This window comes from Equus asinus, chromosome 10 (genome assembly GCF_041296235.1).
Source record: "Equus asinus isolate D_3611 breed Donkey chromosome 10, EquAss-T2T_v2, whole genome shotgun sequence".
NCBI lineage: Eukaryota > Metazoa > Chordata > Mammalia > Perissodactyla > Equidae > Equus > Equus asinus.
This window is the reverse complement of record NC_091799.1, coordinates 22,615,384-22,631,282: the sequence shown is the minus strand read 5'-3', so window position 1 is coordinate 22,631,282 and position 15,899 is coordinate 22,615,384. Positions and strand designations below refer to the sequence as shown.

The window sequence follows — 15,899 nt, the reverse complement described above, 5'->3', positions numbered from 1 at the left end:
GGAAGATTTTTTAAAATCTGGGAATGTAAGGCTGATGTGTGCATTTAATTAGGAAGTGTAGGTAAGTCCTTAGCGCACTACCCAAATGTTCACCATTCTTATGAAAGATTGTTTGTGGACTATTCTGGTTTGGGAGCTATTCTGGCATCAAGTAGCTTTAAATGAAAAGCTCATACCCACTTCTAGTGTGACTGTGAGTTTATAACTGTAGGCCACTGGGACCCAGCCAGGTTCCCAGGAGGAGGGTGCGATAACGCTTCAACAGTGCTGCCTCGGCACTGGAGTCTCACGTTACTATAAGGAAGGAACAACTGATCTCAGTTTGCTATGGCTCACCTACTCTTTCTGCTACAGTGAATTCTTATGATTTGGCTCTGGCTTGTTATGGTGAATTATATCTATATGCTCACCAAGATCTACACTCACAGAGAGTGGCAACCTTACCTTTCTTGTTCACTGCTGCAGTCTCAGTCCTTAGTACAGGCCCATGTTTAGACTCAATGTTCAATAAGTAATTATTGAATAAACCATGGACACTTTCTTGCTTCTGCACAATGAGGACTTGTTGTCTCCTTTTCGGTGTAATGGCTTCCTGAAGCCAGACTGGGATAGAACAAAGTTGCACACACCCACAGATGTGAGAAATTACTTTAAAAATTAATTGTATTTAAAATTTTTAAAATTTAAAAATTTCTTATTTAAAATTTAAAGTTCATTGTATTTAAAAATTTATTGTTTTCCCAGAGAAGTACAGTATATGAGATAATGGTCCTGATAATGATTTCTAGGTTCCTGAGATTTCCAAACCTTCTTCATCCCCAGCATATTGAAGAACATTATGAGGCCTCAGAACCAGAGCAGAGTGTCCAAGTTCCTCTCCAGGGGCTCCCTATCCAACCAGATCAGCAGAACATGTTCTTTGCCCTTTTCCTGAGCGTGTACCTGACTACAGTGCTTGGGAACCTGCTCATCATCTTGCTCATCAGGCTGGACTCTCGCCTCCACACCCCTATGTACTTCTTTCTCAGCCACTTGGCCTTCTCTGACATTTCTCTTTCATCTGTGACAGTTCCAAAGATGCTCATGAACATGCAGACTCAGCAACAGTCAATCCTCTATGTGGAGTGCATTTCTCAGATGTGTTTTTTCTTAGTTTTTGTTTGTCTTGACCACTTCCTTCTTGCAGCGATGGCATATGACAGGTATGTGGCCATCTGTCGGCCACTCCAATACACAATTGTTATGAGGCATGAGCTGTGTGTCTTATTAGTAGCAGTGTCCTGGTTCTTCTCTTGTGCACAAGCCCTGTTGCACACCTTCCTCTTGGTCCAACTTTCGTTCTGTGCTTACAGTAGCATCCCCCACTTTTTCTGTGACCTCACTGCACTCCTGAAGATGAGCTGCTCAGACGTTTCCCTCAATGAGCTAGTCATCTTCACTGAGGGAGGAATGCTTTTCATCCTGCCTTTGAGCAGTATCTTGGGCTCATATATCCATATAGGGACCACCATCCTGAAGGTTCCATCCACCAAGAGATTATTTAAAGCCTTTTCTACTTGTGGCTCCCATCTCTTTGCGGTGTCTTTATACTATGTGACACTTGCAGCTGTTTACTTTTTCTCTTCATCATGGGGCTCCAACAACAAAGACATAATTGCTTCAGTCATGTATGCAGTAGTTACCCCCATGCTGAACCCCTTCATCTATAGCCTGCAGAACAGAGATAGAAAACAGGCCCTAGAAATATTTGTCAACAGATTATCTTCTTTAAGTGACAATAACTAAGTCCTCTTAATGCAGTCATGAGGACAGTGAGATGTATCTCATAAATTATTGTGTGGTTGAAAACTCAATATAACTTTGGAAGTACATATATTTTGCTGTCATGCATTGTGTTGTTAAAATGTTAAATAGGTTAAGTTTGCTACTTGGATTGTTAAATATTCTTTAGTCCTAATTAATTTTTTCTGCTTATTAATCATCTCTTATAAGATGTGTACTAAATTTTATGCAAAATGCTACACAACTATAATTTTTTTATCTTTTTCTCCTTGTAGATATGCTTGTTTTTGCTTATGTGTTTTTTATGCTATGTTATAGAAGACACACAGGTTTAACATCATGATCTGCTCCTGATGGACTGATTCTTTGTTGAGTGGTGTGCTAAAAGTGGGTTGCATTGGCTTCAAGCTGATTGTGCACATTTCTTCCCAACTCCACATTCAATGGCATCATGTTGGTAGATTGAAATCAGCCATAATGGGAAAAATGACACTATGGACATTGGAAAATGCTACAAAGTAAGGCTTTGTAAAACACAGAAAGAGAAAGAGAGTCATTTTTACACATTTAACAGCACACCATCACATTTATAATTGGGATATATTCCATTTTACCTCTACAATGGCACCTGGATCAACATCTCATCTACTTATTCTTATATAAGTATAGATATACCACCTTTCTTTTGGTTAGTGTTTACATGGCATTTCCTTTTTTTTTTTTGATTGAGTTCATAACAGTTTACATCAATGTGAGATTTCAGTTGTACGTTATTTCTTCATTGTCACCACATAAGTGCTCCCCTTCACCCGCTGTGCCCACTCCCCAGTCCCTTCCCTTGCTAACCACTGAACGTTTTTCTTTTCTATGTGTTTGTTCATATTTCATGTATGAGTGAAATCATCTGGTGTTTGTATTTCTCAGTTTGGCTTATTTCACTTAGCATAATTCCCTCCAGGTCCTTCCATGTTGTTGCAAACGGGATGATTTTGTCTTTTTTATGGCTGAGTAGTATTCTATTGTGTGTGTGTGTGTCTATATGCATATCTTATTTATTGAATCATCGGTTGACAGGCACTTGGATTGTTTACATGCCTTGGCTATTGTGAATAGTGCTGCAATGAACATAGGGGTGCCTATGTTACTTTGGACTGTTGATTTCAAGTTGTTTGGGTAGACATCCACTAGTGGGATAGCTGGGTCATATGTTAGTCCTATTTTTAGTTTTTTGAAGAATCTCCATACTGTTTTCCATAGTGGCTGCACCAGTCACATTCCCACCAGCAGTGTATGAGGGTTCCTTTTCTCCACACCCTCTTCAACATTTCTTATTTTTAGTCTTAGTGATTATAGCCATTTTAACAGGCATAAGGTGGTATCTTAGTGTAGTTTTGATTTGCATTTCCCTGATGATTAGTGATGTTGAACACCTTTTGATGTGTTTATTGGCCATCTGTATATCTTCTTTGGAAAAATGTTTCTTCATATCCTCTGCCCATTTTTTGATGGAGCTATTTGGGTTTTTACTGCTCAATTGTGTGAGTTCCTTATATATAATGGAGATTAACCCCTTGTCAGATATATGATTTTCAAATATTTTCTCCCAATTGGTGGGTAGTCTCTTTGTTTTGATCCTAGTTTCTTTTGAATTGCAGAAGCTCTTTAAACTAATGAACACCCACTTGTTTATTTTGTCTTTGATTTCCCTTGTCTGAGAGGACATGGTATTTGAACAGATCCTTTCTAGTTTGATGTCAAAGAGTGTACTACCTATATTATCTTCCAGGAGTTTTATGGTTTCAGGACTTATCTTTGAGTCTTTGATCCATTTTGAGTTTATTTTTGTGTATGGCGTGAGATAATGGTCTACTTTCATTCTTTTGCATGTGGCTATCCAGTTTTTCCAACACCATTTATTGAAGAGACTGTCTTTTCTCCATTGTATGTTCTGGGCAACTTTATCAAAGATTAGCTGTCTGTAGATGTGTGGTGTTATTGCTGGAGTTTCTGTTCTGTTCCACCAAGCTGTGCGCCTGTTTTTGTACCAGTACCATGCAGTTTAGATCACTATGGCTTTGTAATACATTTTGAAGTCAGGGATTCTGATGCCTCCAGCTTTGTTCTTTTTTCTCAGGATTGCTTTATTAATTTGACATATTTTGTTGCCTCATATGAATTTTTGGATTCTTTGTTCTATTTCATGAAGAATGTAATTGTTATTCTGATTGGGACTGTATTGAATCTGTAGATTGCTTTGGGTGGTAAGGACATTTTAACTATGTTTATTCTTCCCATCCACGTGCATGCAATCTCTTTCCATCTCTTTATGTCATTATCAATTTATTTCAGTAATGTCTTATAGTTTTCATTGTATAAGTCCTTCACCTCCTTGGTTAAATTTATTCCTAGGTACTTTATTCTTTTATTTGTGATTGTAAATGGAACTGTACTCTTGAGTTCTCTTTCTGTAAGTTGGTTATTAGAGTATAGAAAAGCAACTGATTTTTGTAAGTTGATTTTGCTCCCTGCAACTTTATTGTAGTTGTTAATTATTTCTAATAGTTTTCCGATGGATTCCTTGGGGTTTTCTATATATATAAGATCATGTCATCTCAACCAGCAAGAGTTTCACTTCTTCCCTGCCTATTTGGATTCCTCTTATTCCTTTCTGTTGCCTAATTGCTCTGGATAAAATCTCCAGGACTGTATTGAATAAGAGTGGTGATAGTGGTCATCCCTGTCTTGTCCTTGTTCTCGAGGGATGGCATTCGATTTTTGCCCATTGAGTATGACATTGGCTGTGGGTTTGTCATATATGGCCTTTATTATGTTGAGGTAATTTCCTTCTATCCCCATTTTGTTAAGAGTTTTTATCATAAATGGCTGTTGGATCTTGTCAAGTGCTTTCTCTGCATCTATTGAGATGACCATGTGGTTTTTATTCCTCAATTTGTTGATGTGGTGCATCACATCGATTGCTTTGCAGATGTTGAACCATCCCTGTGTCCCTGGTATAAATCCCACTTGATCATGATGTATGATCCTTTTGATGTATTGCTGAATTTGGAGGGCCAAAATTTTGTTGAGGATTTTTGCATCTATTGTTCATCAGCAATATTGGCCTGTAGTTTTCCTGTTTTGTGTTGTCCTTGTTAGGCTTTGGTATCAGAGTTCTGTTGGCCTCGTAGAATGTGTTAGGAAGTGTTGCATCTTCCCTAATTTTTTGGAATAGCTTGAGAAGGATATGAATTAAATCCTCTCTGAAAGTTTGATAGAATTCTACAGGGAGGCCGTCTGGTTCTGGGCTTTTACTCTTTGGCATGCTTTTGATTATTGTTTCAATCTCTTTCCTTGTGATAGGTCTATTCAGATTATCTGTTTCTTCTTGCTTCAGCTTTGGCAGGTTGTAAGCATCTAAGAATTTATCCATTTCCTATAGATTATCCATTTCATTGACATATAATTTTTCATAGTATTCTCTTACAATCTGTTCTATTTCTGTGGTGTCTGGCATTATGTCCTCTTTAATTTATGATTTTGTTCATCTGAGGTTTCTCTCTTTTTTATTTCTAAGTCTGGCTACAGGTTTGTCAGTTTTATTTATCTTCTCAAAGTACAAGCTATTTGTTTCATTGATCCTTTCTACTGCCTTTTTTGTTTCAATAGCATTTATTTCTGCTCTGATTTTTATTATTTCTCTCCTTCTGCTGACTTTGAGCTTTGTTCCTCTTTTTCTAATTCAGTTAGGTGTAATTTGAGATTGCTTATTAGCAATTTTTCTTGTTTCTTAAGGTGAGCCTATATTGCGATAAATTTCCCTCAATACATTTTTTGCTGCATCTCATATAAGTTGGTATGATATGTTATCATTTTCATTAGCCTCCAGATATTTTTTCATTTCTCCTTTAATTTCATCAATGATCCATTGCTTGTTCAATAGCATGTTGTTCAGTCTCCACATCATTGTCCGTTTCTCAGCTTTTTTCTTGTAATTAATTTCTAGCTTTATAGCATTGTGATCGGAAAAGATGCTTGTTATTACTTCAATTTTCTTGAATTTATCAAAGCTTGCCTTGTTTCCTAACACATGGTCTATCCTTGAGAATATTCCATGCACATTTGAGAAGAAGTTGTATTCTGCTATTTTTGGATGGAGTGTTCTATATGTGTCTATTAAGTCCAACAGGTTTAGCTTTTCATTTAATTCCACTGTTTCCTTGTCGATTTTCTGTGTGGATGATCAATCCCTTGATGTGAGTGGACTGTTGAAGTCCCTTAATATTATTGTGTTATTATTAATATCTTCTTTTAGGTTTGTTAATAGTTGCTTTATGAACTTTGGTGCTCCTGGGTTGGATATAAATATCCTGGGACGTAGATATTTATACGTCTCCTTGATGTCTTCTTGATGGAGTGTCCTTTTGATCATTATATACTGTCCCTCTATGTCTCTCTTTACCTGGGTTATCTTGAAGTCTACTTTGTCTGATATGACTATTGCGACACCTACTTTCTTTTGTTTGCCATTAGCTTGAAGTTTCATCTTCCATGTCTTCACTCTGAGCCTGTGTTTTTCACTGGAGCTGAGATGTGTTTCCTAGAGGCAGTATATTATTGGGTCTTGTTCTTTAATCCATCTCCCCACTCTGTCTTTTTATTGAAGAATTCAATCCATTTACGTGTAGGGTGATTATCGATATATGAAGGCTTAATGATGTCATTTTATTATTCGTTTTCCAGTTCTCCTGCATTTACTTTGTCTCTCGTCCTGTGTGTTTTGGTCTACCCATTGAATTATGTAGTTTTTTATGATGTGTTTCTTTGTTTTCTCCTTATTTATTATTTGTGTCTCTGTCCTGCTTTTCTGTTTAGTGGTTACCATGAGGATTGTATTCAGAATCTAGTGTATAACATAGTCCAATTTCTGATGGCCTCTTATTACCTTAGTCTAAACTGATTCAGTGTCTTTCCTCCTCCCTTCCAAAGTTGTTTTTCTCATATCTTATTCCATCTTGTGTTGTGATTTTGTGGTTAAAATGACAAGATTATCTTTACTTTTGGGGTTTCCCTTCCCTTTATCTTTCTTTTCTTTTCTTTTTTTTTTTTTTTGAGGAAGATTAGCCCTGAGCTAACTACTGCCAATCCTCTTCTTTTTGGTGAGGAAGACTGGCCCTGCGCTAACATTCATGCCCATCTTCCTCTACTTTATATGTGGGACGCCTACCATGGCATGGCTTTTGCCAAGCAGTGCCATGTCCACACCCAGGACTGAACTGGCAAACCCCAGGCCGCTGAGAAGTGGAATGTGTGAACTTAACCACTGCGCCACTGGGCTGGCCCCTATCTTTAATGCTATACTTGAGTATTTGCTCTCCTATCCTGATTCTGTCTATCAATTTATCTCCTTACTCTGTGCTTTGTAACCCCTTTCTCCCTTTTTGTTTCAAGTATAAGGGCCTTCTTGAGGATTTCTTTGGGGGCAGGGGGTGTCTGGTGGCTACGAACTCCCTTAGCTTTTGTTTGTCTAGGAAAGTTTTTCTTTCTCCCTCGTATCTGAAGGATATTTCTGCTGGATAGAGTATTCTTGGCTGAAAATTTTTGTCTTTCAAAGATTTGAATATGTCATTTCACGTTCTTCTAGCTTGTAAGGATTCTGCAGAGAAATCTGCTCAAAGCCTGATAGGAGTTCCTTTGTAGGTTATTTTCTTCTGCCTTACTTCACTTAGTATTCTTTCTTTGTCACTCATTTTTGCCCAGTTTACTACTATATCTTTTGCAGTAGGTCTTTTCATATTGACATATCTAGGAGATCTGGAAGCTTCTTCTACACGAATTTCCACCTCTTTCCCTAGTTTTGGTAAGTTCTCTGCTATTACTTCTTTGAGCATGCTTTCTGCTCCATTCTCCTTCTCTTCTCCTTCTTGAATACCTATAATTCTCATGTTGCATTTCCTAACTGAGTCAGATATTTCTCAGAGCCTTACTTCATTTCTTTTTAGTCTTAGTTCTCTATCCTCCTCTGTCTGGAGCATTTCATCATGTCTATCTTCAATTATGCTGATATGCTACTTTATGATGTCTGCTCAAGCATTCAGAGAGTCCATAATTTATTTTATCTCTTCCATTGTGTCTTTCATCTCTATTATTTCTGATTGATTCTTCTTTATAGTTTCAATCTCTTTTGTGAAGTAGCTCCTGAACTTGTTGAATTGTTTCTCTACATTGTCCTTTACCTCATTGAGTTTTTTGATGATAGCTATTTTAAGTTCATTGTCATTTAGATTACATATTTTTGTGACCTCAGGACTGAATTCTGGGTATTTGCCATTTTCTCTCTGGTCTGGAGATTTGATACAATGATTAATATTAATAGAGGGGCTGGCTCTGTTCTTATGCATCCTGATATTATTTGATTTCAATTACCACCTATCGCCACTGTGTAGGGGTCGAGAGCCAGGTATGCTGAGCCCTCTGCCTTCAGCCAAGATCCCAGGCACTGGAGTGGGTGTGGGGTAGGTAGGGGGATAGGTGCTATCTCCTGCGTGCTCTTGGGGCTTCTCACTCTGCTCTCATTTTCTGCTGTCTTGGAGTGTTGGCTTGGTGAGGTTACCCCCTGTGAAAGCTCTCACCCTAGTCTTCCCTGTAGGCTATATGGTCCCTCAGGGCACCTTGATGTTACCACAAATGAACATCTCCTCTCCTGCTCCTTCCAATTTGAAGGCCTCCCACTGTCATGGATCACAGCCTTTAGGGGAGGGAGCGAAGTATTCCCTTACCCTGTTCCAGCTCCTCTGATGGGGGCGTCAGCCTCTCTGCCCTCCATGGTATGCCTGCGTGTGTCTCTCCAACATTTTTGTGTTGTGTTAGGGTGTCCTCTGTTGGAATGTCCCTTTTTATTGTGTGTTGGACAGGAGAGAATCCCAGGCAAGTTCACTCTGCCATGGTGCTGACATCACTCTACACGGCATTTCTTTTCCCTCACTTTATTTCAAACTTTTCTGTGTCCTTACATCTGTGAGGTGTCTGTTGTTAACAGTGCAAAGTTGGATTTTGCAATTTTTATGCAGATCGACAATCATTACATTTCTGGAGAATTTGATTTATTTACATCTAATGTAATCATAATATATTTTAACTTGTATTTTTCATATAACTATGTGCTTCTTGTTTGAGGCATCTTTTTCTTATTTATTTTATTTCTACCTTGTATTAAATAAATATATTTTGTTATTCTGTTCTCCCTCTGTTAACTTAATCATACATTATTATTATTTTATAATTCTTTTCTGTGCCCTGTGTAGAGACTACTTCTAACCTTCTTTTGAATTTTTTATTGTAGTATAATATAAAAAAATGGAGTTTATGATTTTAATCATTTGAGCTATACAATTCAGTGGCATTTAGTACATTCATCACAACTACTTCACCCTACGACCACAAAGGGAAACTCTATGAAACATCAATGCAGTTGAGTGCTTTGCAGCTGTGAAAAAATGATGAGAAAGATATATATGAATCAATATGGAGGAATTTCCAGGTTATTTTGATCAATGAAAAAAATAATGTATAAGAGAGCATCTATAGCATGCTATTTTTTGTGTAAAAATGAAGAGGAAGTACTTTATACATCTGTCTGCCCATTTGAGCAAAAAGAAACATAAGGAGAATAAATCAGAAACTAATGAGATTGCTTACCTACAGTAAGTGGGTAGGAATGGGGTAGAAATATGGGAAGATGACTGTATTTATTTGTATAGTTTTAACTATCTATATTTTACCTACTAATAAATAAATAAAAGAATGTGAGGAATAAAGCAAAATAGAATAAAGGAAAACAAATAAACTTAACTATCTTGCAATTTAATCTCATAATTAGACTATAGAGGAAAATAAGATAACTAACCTAGTAATTCTTGAAGAATCTGAAATTACTTAACCTGTGTTCAAAGACTCAGCAAATAATTAACGATGCTCTAACAACAGTGCCTCACCTGGGAGTCTTAAATTACTTTAAGGCAGAAGCAACTGATACCAGTTAGCTCAGGCTCATCTACTATTTTCCCTGTAGTGAAATATTATGATCTGGCTTTGGGTTGGTGTAGTATCCTCTATTCTCATCAAGATCTACACTAATAGAGGGCTGGGACTTTTCCTTTCTGTTCACTGCTATATTCTCACTCCTTAATAGAATTCCTGGTATAGATTCAATGTTCATAAAATAATGGTTGAATGAAACAGTGAATGCCCTCTTGTTTCTGTGCAATGGATCTTACTGACTGCTTTTGGGTTGATGTTTTCCTAGACCCCGACTGGGATAGAAGGAAGATGTATGCATCCACAGGTGTGAGAATTTAATAGGAGTGTGGTTAAAAATTCATTGCTTTCCCAGAGAATTATGTTATGAGATGTAATGATTCTGATCGTCCTTTCTAAGTTCCTGAGATTTGCAAACTTTCTTCATCCCTAGCTTATAGTGGTGTGAGACATAAGAACCACAACAGCATGTCTGTGTTCCTCCTCCTGGGGCAGCAGGGCATATTCTTCACTCTCATCCTGGGAATGTACCTGACCATGGTGCTGGGGAACCTACTCATCATCTTGCTTATCAGGCTGGGCTCTTGCACCTGCAACCCCATGTACTTCTTCCTCAGTCACTTGGCCCTCCCTGATGTCTCCCTTTCATGTCAATTTTCCTAAGATGCTGATAAACATGGGTAGTCAGGATCAATCCATCCTCTATGCTTTGAGCATTTCAGAAATGTATTTATTCCTTCATTTTAATTTTATTGACAACTTTCTTCTCACAGTGATGGCAGATGACAGGTATGTGGCCATCTGTCACCCTATCCCTTACACCATCGTGAGAGATGAGCATTGTATCATGTTAGTTGCTGGGTCCTGGATCTCCTCTGTGGCCATGCTCTGTTGCATCCCCTCCTCATGAATCAGTTGTCCTTCTGTGCAGGGACTATCATCTTCTACTTCTTTTGTGAACTTGATGTTGTGCTCAAGTCCTCCTGCTCAGACACCTCCTACAATATGCTCTTCATCCTCACTGAGGAAGGACTGATTTTCATTCTGTCATTGAGTGCTATCTTGGGCTCATATATCCACATGGCAGTTATCATCCTGCAGGTCCTGACTACCAAGAGAATCTGCAAAGCCTCATCTACCTGTGGCTCCCACCTCTTTGTAGTGTTTTTATACGATGGGACAATTGCAGGTGTTTACTTATTCTCCTCATCAGGTAACTCCAAAGTCAAGGACATAATTGCTTCTATGAAGTACATTGTTGTCACTCCCATGCTAAACCATTCATCCACAGCCTGAGGAATAAGGATATGAAACATGCTCTGTTGAAAATATTCAAGACCATGGACACCTCTTGGTGTTGTTAATTCAATCTCACTGTCGTGGGCATCCACGGTGGCTGTAAAATGTATCTCCCTCAATAGTTTTAACTTTGCCTGCTCTTACTGATAACACTTTAACTCCTAGTCTTTCCTCTCTTGGTCTCATTTTGTGTTTCCTCACATCTTTGTGTTCACCTGATTGTTCTTTTTTCCCTACCTGCCCTCTGAATTCTGTGTGTTAATGCTCTGAAGTGAAATGCAAGCTCTCCTATACACTGATGATGTCCACTGAAACCTAGTGAGACTTTAGAATCCAATTCCCTGGACTCTAAGAAGTTGTTTTAATCTCCATTTTTTCTTTATAACCCTATCTATCTACTGCTGATACTAACACATATTTATATGAACTTTCATATTACCTCTAAACTTCATTTACTTCATGTATGAGAAATTCAGAAGTTGCAAAACTGCTATATCTACACAAGAGATGATTATCACAACTGGCATCCATTAAGCATTTATTACTCCTCAGAACAATCCACCTATAAGGGTGTTCATATTTTTCATATTTACAGAGAATCAAACTAAATCCCAGGGATATCTATAAGTAGCTGCCCCAAGACCTAACCTCAGACATGCATGGTTTAAAAAAATCATGTTTTTATCCATATGATTTTATTGTCGTCATCCTGATTTCAAATAGAATTGGCCAGTTTGACTATTCTATATATATAAACAATACAGTATGTCCTTTTTTGTATTTCCATTTTGGTTTTTTCTGTGTAGTTATGGTTAACTCATTCTCATAGCTTTATAGTTTTCAATTGTATCTATGTTCTTTAATATACTCATACCTTCTAGTTTGGATTGATTCTTGCTGGTTCCAAATTTGGGGCTTGTGTATATACCTAGCAGTGGAATTTTTTAATGAAAATTTATGCATATTTCAATTAATTAATAGGTAATTTTTAAAGTTAGACAAAGTGTTTGTACAAGTTTACACTCCTCCCTGTAATATATAAAAAGGCGTGCTCCACTTTCTCACCAACACTTACGCTGTACATCTTTTCCGCTGTACACATTCTTAATGATTTGTAGAAGTAGTATATCAGTGCATTAATTTGCATTTGTCTGATAACTGGTGTCGTTTTTCTCCTTTGTCTATTCTTATTGATCAGTTGGGTATTCTCTCTTGAGTAAATGCTCTGTTCCTAGTCAATTGCTGATGTTTTATTTAGTGGTCTGGGTTTTTTTTTATTGGTTTCTCAGAGTTCTTTATGTATCCTGGATATAAGCCTTTTGCTGGATATATGTATTGAGAATTTATTCTTTCGTTATGTGGCTTGTTTTTTCACAATCTTAATGAATCTTTTGATGAACAATGTTTATATATCTTTACTTAGTCATATGTATATTTTTGTTTCCTATGTGACTAACTCTGTGCCCTTTTCAAGAAATTTTTGTCTACCAAAATATCTTGAAGATATTCCCCTAAATTTTTACCTTAATGAATTCTTATTTTGCCTCTAATATTTGTATATAAAGTCCTTCTGGGTTCACTTTTGGTGTGTGTTTCAAGATATGGGCACAAATTAATTTTCCTCCATATGGATATTCAATAGATATAAAATTGATTAAACCATTGACCCTTTCTCTAATCCACTTCAGTGTCGTCTTTGTAATATATCAAATGACCAAATATAAGTCATTAATATCTTGGCTACTATTTACTCTTGCATTTCCATTTGAATTTTAGATTCGGCTTGAAAAAACCAAAGTGAAACTATTGATATTTTATTTGGGATGGTATTAAAAACATAAAACAGCTTAGAGAAAACTGACATTTTAAAAATATTTAATCTCCAATCTGGTAATAGGCTATATATCTTCAGTTATCTAGATATTCTTATTTTCTTTCCACACATTTTGTAGTTTTATGAGGACCTACACATCTTTTGTCCAACCTTCCCTTAGGTTTTTCATATTTGTGTGCAATTTAAAAACATTGTAATAATTTATGTTTCATATTCACTTTTTCCTACTTTATAGAAATATGGTTGACTTTCTATATCAAAGTCAATATATGTTTGCTAAATTTGCTTGTTTTTTCTTATAATTTTCTATATATTGTTTTGGATATTTTAGGTAAATCATAGTATTATTAGTGAATAATAAAAATTGAGTTTTACCCTCTTAATGCTTGGATTCTTTATTTCTCTTTATTCAATTAATATACTGCTTAAGATTTCTGATACAGTCTTTTATTTTTGCAACTTTATACAATAACATTTACCTCAATGATTTTTAGTGATTTCCTGATTTGTAACCCAAAGGAACCAATAAGTTCCCAGAAACATACAGTGTACTAATATTGAATGATGAAGAGATAGAAACCTTGAAGAGACTGATAACAAATAAGGACGTTTAATTAGTGATCATAAACCTTCCAATAAAGAAAAGCCCAGGACCAAATGGTTTCACTGGTGAATTCTACCAAATATATCAAGAAGAATTAACACTGATTCTTTTTAAATTCTTCCAAGAACTCAATAAGGGAGAACACTTCCAAACTCGTTTTGGAAGAACAGAAATAGCCTGATAACAAAGCCAGTCAGACGCTATGTTAAAAGAAAACTGAAGGCTGATATTCTCAAGAACATAGATGTAAAAATGTTCAACAAAATACTAGCAAACCAAATTCAACAGCACGTTAAAAGGATCATACACCATGATCAAGTGCGATTTACTGCTGGGATGCAAATATTGTTTAATATATGCAAATAAATTAATGTGATTCAATATATTAACATAATGAAGAGTAAAAACCACATGATCATCTCAATAGTTGAAGAATCAGCTTTTGACAAAATTCAACAACTTTTCACGATAAAAATTCTCAAAAGCTAGATATAGAAGGAAATTACTTCAACATAATGAAAGTTATATGTGAAGATCCCACAACTAATGTCATACTTAACAGGGGAAATCTAACAGATTTTCCTGTAAGATAAGTTACAAAACAAGGTTTCCCACTCTTGCCACTTCTGTTCAACACAGTACTAGAAGTTGTAACCACAGCAATTAGGCAAGAAAAGAAATAAAAGGCATCCACATTGGAAGGGAAGATGTAAAATTGTGTCTGTTTTCAGATGACATGATCTTATATACAGAAAATTCTAAAGATTCCACCAAAAGACGGTTAGAACTAATAAAAAAATTCAATAAAGGTGTAGGATATAAAATCAATGTAGAAAAATCAGTTGCATATCTTTACATGGAAAACAAACTATCTGAAAGAGAAATTAAGAAAAGAATCATTTACAATAGCATTAAAAACAATAAAATACTTAGGAATAAACTTAACCAAGGAGGTGAAGGACTTGTACATTGAGGACTACAAAACATTGATGAAAGAAGTTAATGACACAAATGAATAGAAAAATATCCATGCTCGTGGATTGGAAGAATTAATATTATTAAAATGTCCATAAGTTCCAAAATGATTTACAGATTCAATGCAATTCCCATCAAAATCTCAATGGCATTGTCCACAAAAATTGAAAGGAACTCCTAAAATTCACAGAGACACAAAAGATCCACAATAGCCAAATCAATCTCAAGAAAAAAAGAACAAAGTTAGAGGCTTCAGGATTTCTGATGTCAAAATATATTGCAAAGCCACTCTAATCAAAACAATGTGGTACTAGCATAAAGACAGACATATACTCCAATGGAACAGAACAAAGAACCCAGAATTAAACACACATATATATGGTGAACTACTATTTGCCAAGGATGCCAAGAATATACAATGGTGAAAGGATAGTCTCTTCAACAAATAGTGTTGGGAAAACTGGATATACACATTCAAAATCTCACAGTAGCCCAGACATGGAAAAAACCTAAGTGTTCGTCAATGAACAAATGGATAAAGAAGATGTGGTATATATATCTAAAAAGAAATATTATTCAGCCATAAAAACAAAGCAAATCCTTCCATTCCAACAACATGGATGAGTCTAGAAGACTTTTTGAGAAGTGAAATATGCCAAACAGAGAAAGACAAATATTGTATGGTATTATTTATAACTGGAATCTAGGGGACGGCCCCGTGGCTGAGTGGTTAAGTTTGTGTGCTCTGCTTTGGCGGCCCAGGGTTTTCCTGGTTTGAATCGCAGGCTCAGATGTGGCCCTGCTCATCAAGCCATGCTCAGGCAGCATCCCATATGTCACAACTAGAAAGGCCCACAACCAAAAATACACAACTATGTACCAGGGGGCTTTGGGAGAAAAAGGAAAAAGAATAAAAAATATAATTGGAATCTAAAAAAATTGTGAAATTCATTGAAACAGGGTATAATTGTGCTTGTCAGGGGCTAGAGGTGGAGGAGATGGGGAGATTTTGGTCAAAAAGTACAAACTTTCACTTATAACATGAATATATTCTGGGGATCTAATATACAGCATGTTGTCTATAGTTAATAATATTGAATTCAATACTTGAAAATTTCTAAGAGTAGATCTAAAGTGTTCTCACCGCACGCACACACACAAAGCTATGGAGGTGAAGGATGTGTTAATTAATTTAAAGAAGAGCAAAGAGACAGAAATTTCACTTTTTGATTTAAGTTTACTGTAAAGATACAGTAATCAAGAAAGTGCAGCACTGGAATAATGAAAGACATACAGACCAACGCAACAGAATTGAAGGTCCCGAAATAAATCTCCTATGGAATAAACGTTGCATTTGCGGTCAACTGGTTT

The 15,899-nt window shown here is 36.3% G+C and overlaps 2 pseudogenes; both read left to right on the top strand.

The window, feature by feature from the left end:
* The first annotated feature begins 838 nt into the window (after positions 1-838).
* On the top strand, positions 839-1,785 carry LOC106830776 (olfactory receptor 1J4-like; annotated as a pseudogene).
* An 8,499-nt stretch (positions 1,786-10,284) lies between these two features.
* On the top strand, positions 10,285-11,520 carry LOC139046494 (olfactory receptor 1J4-like; annotated as a pseudogene).
* Positions 11,521-15,899: the final 4,379 nt, after the last annotated feature.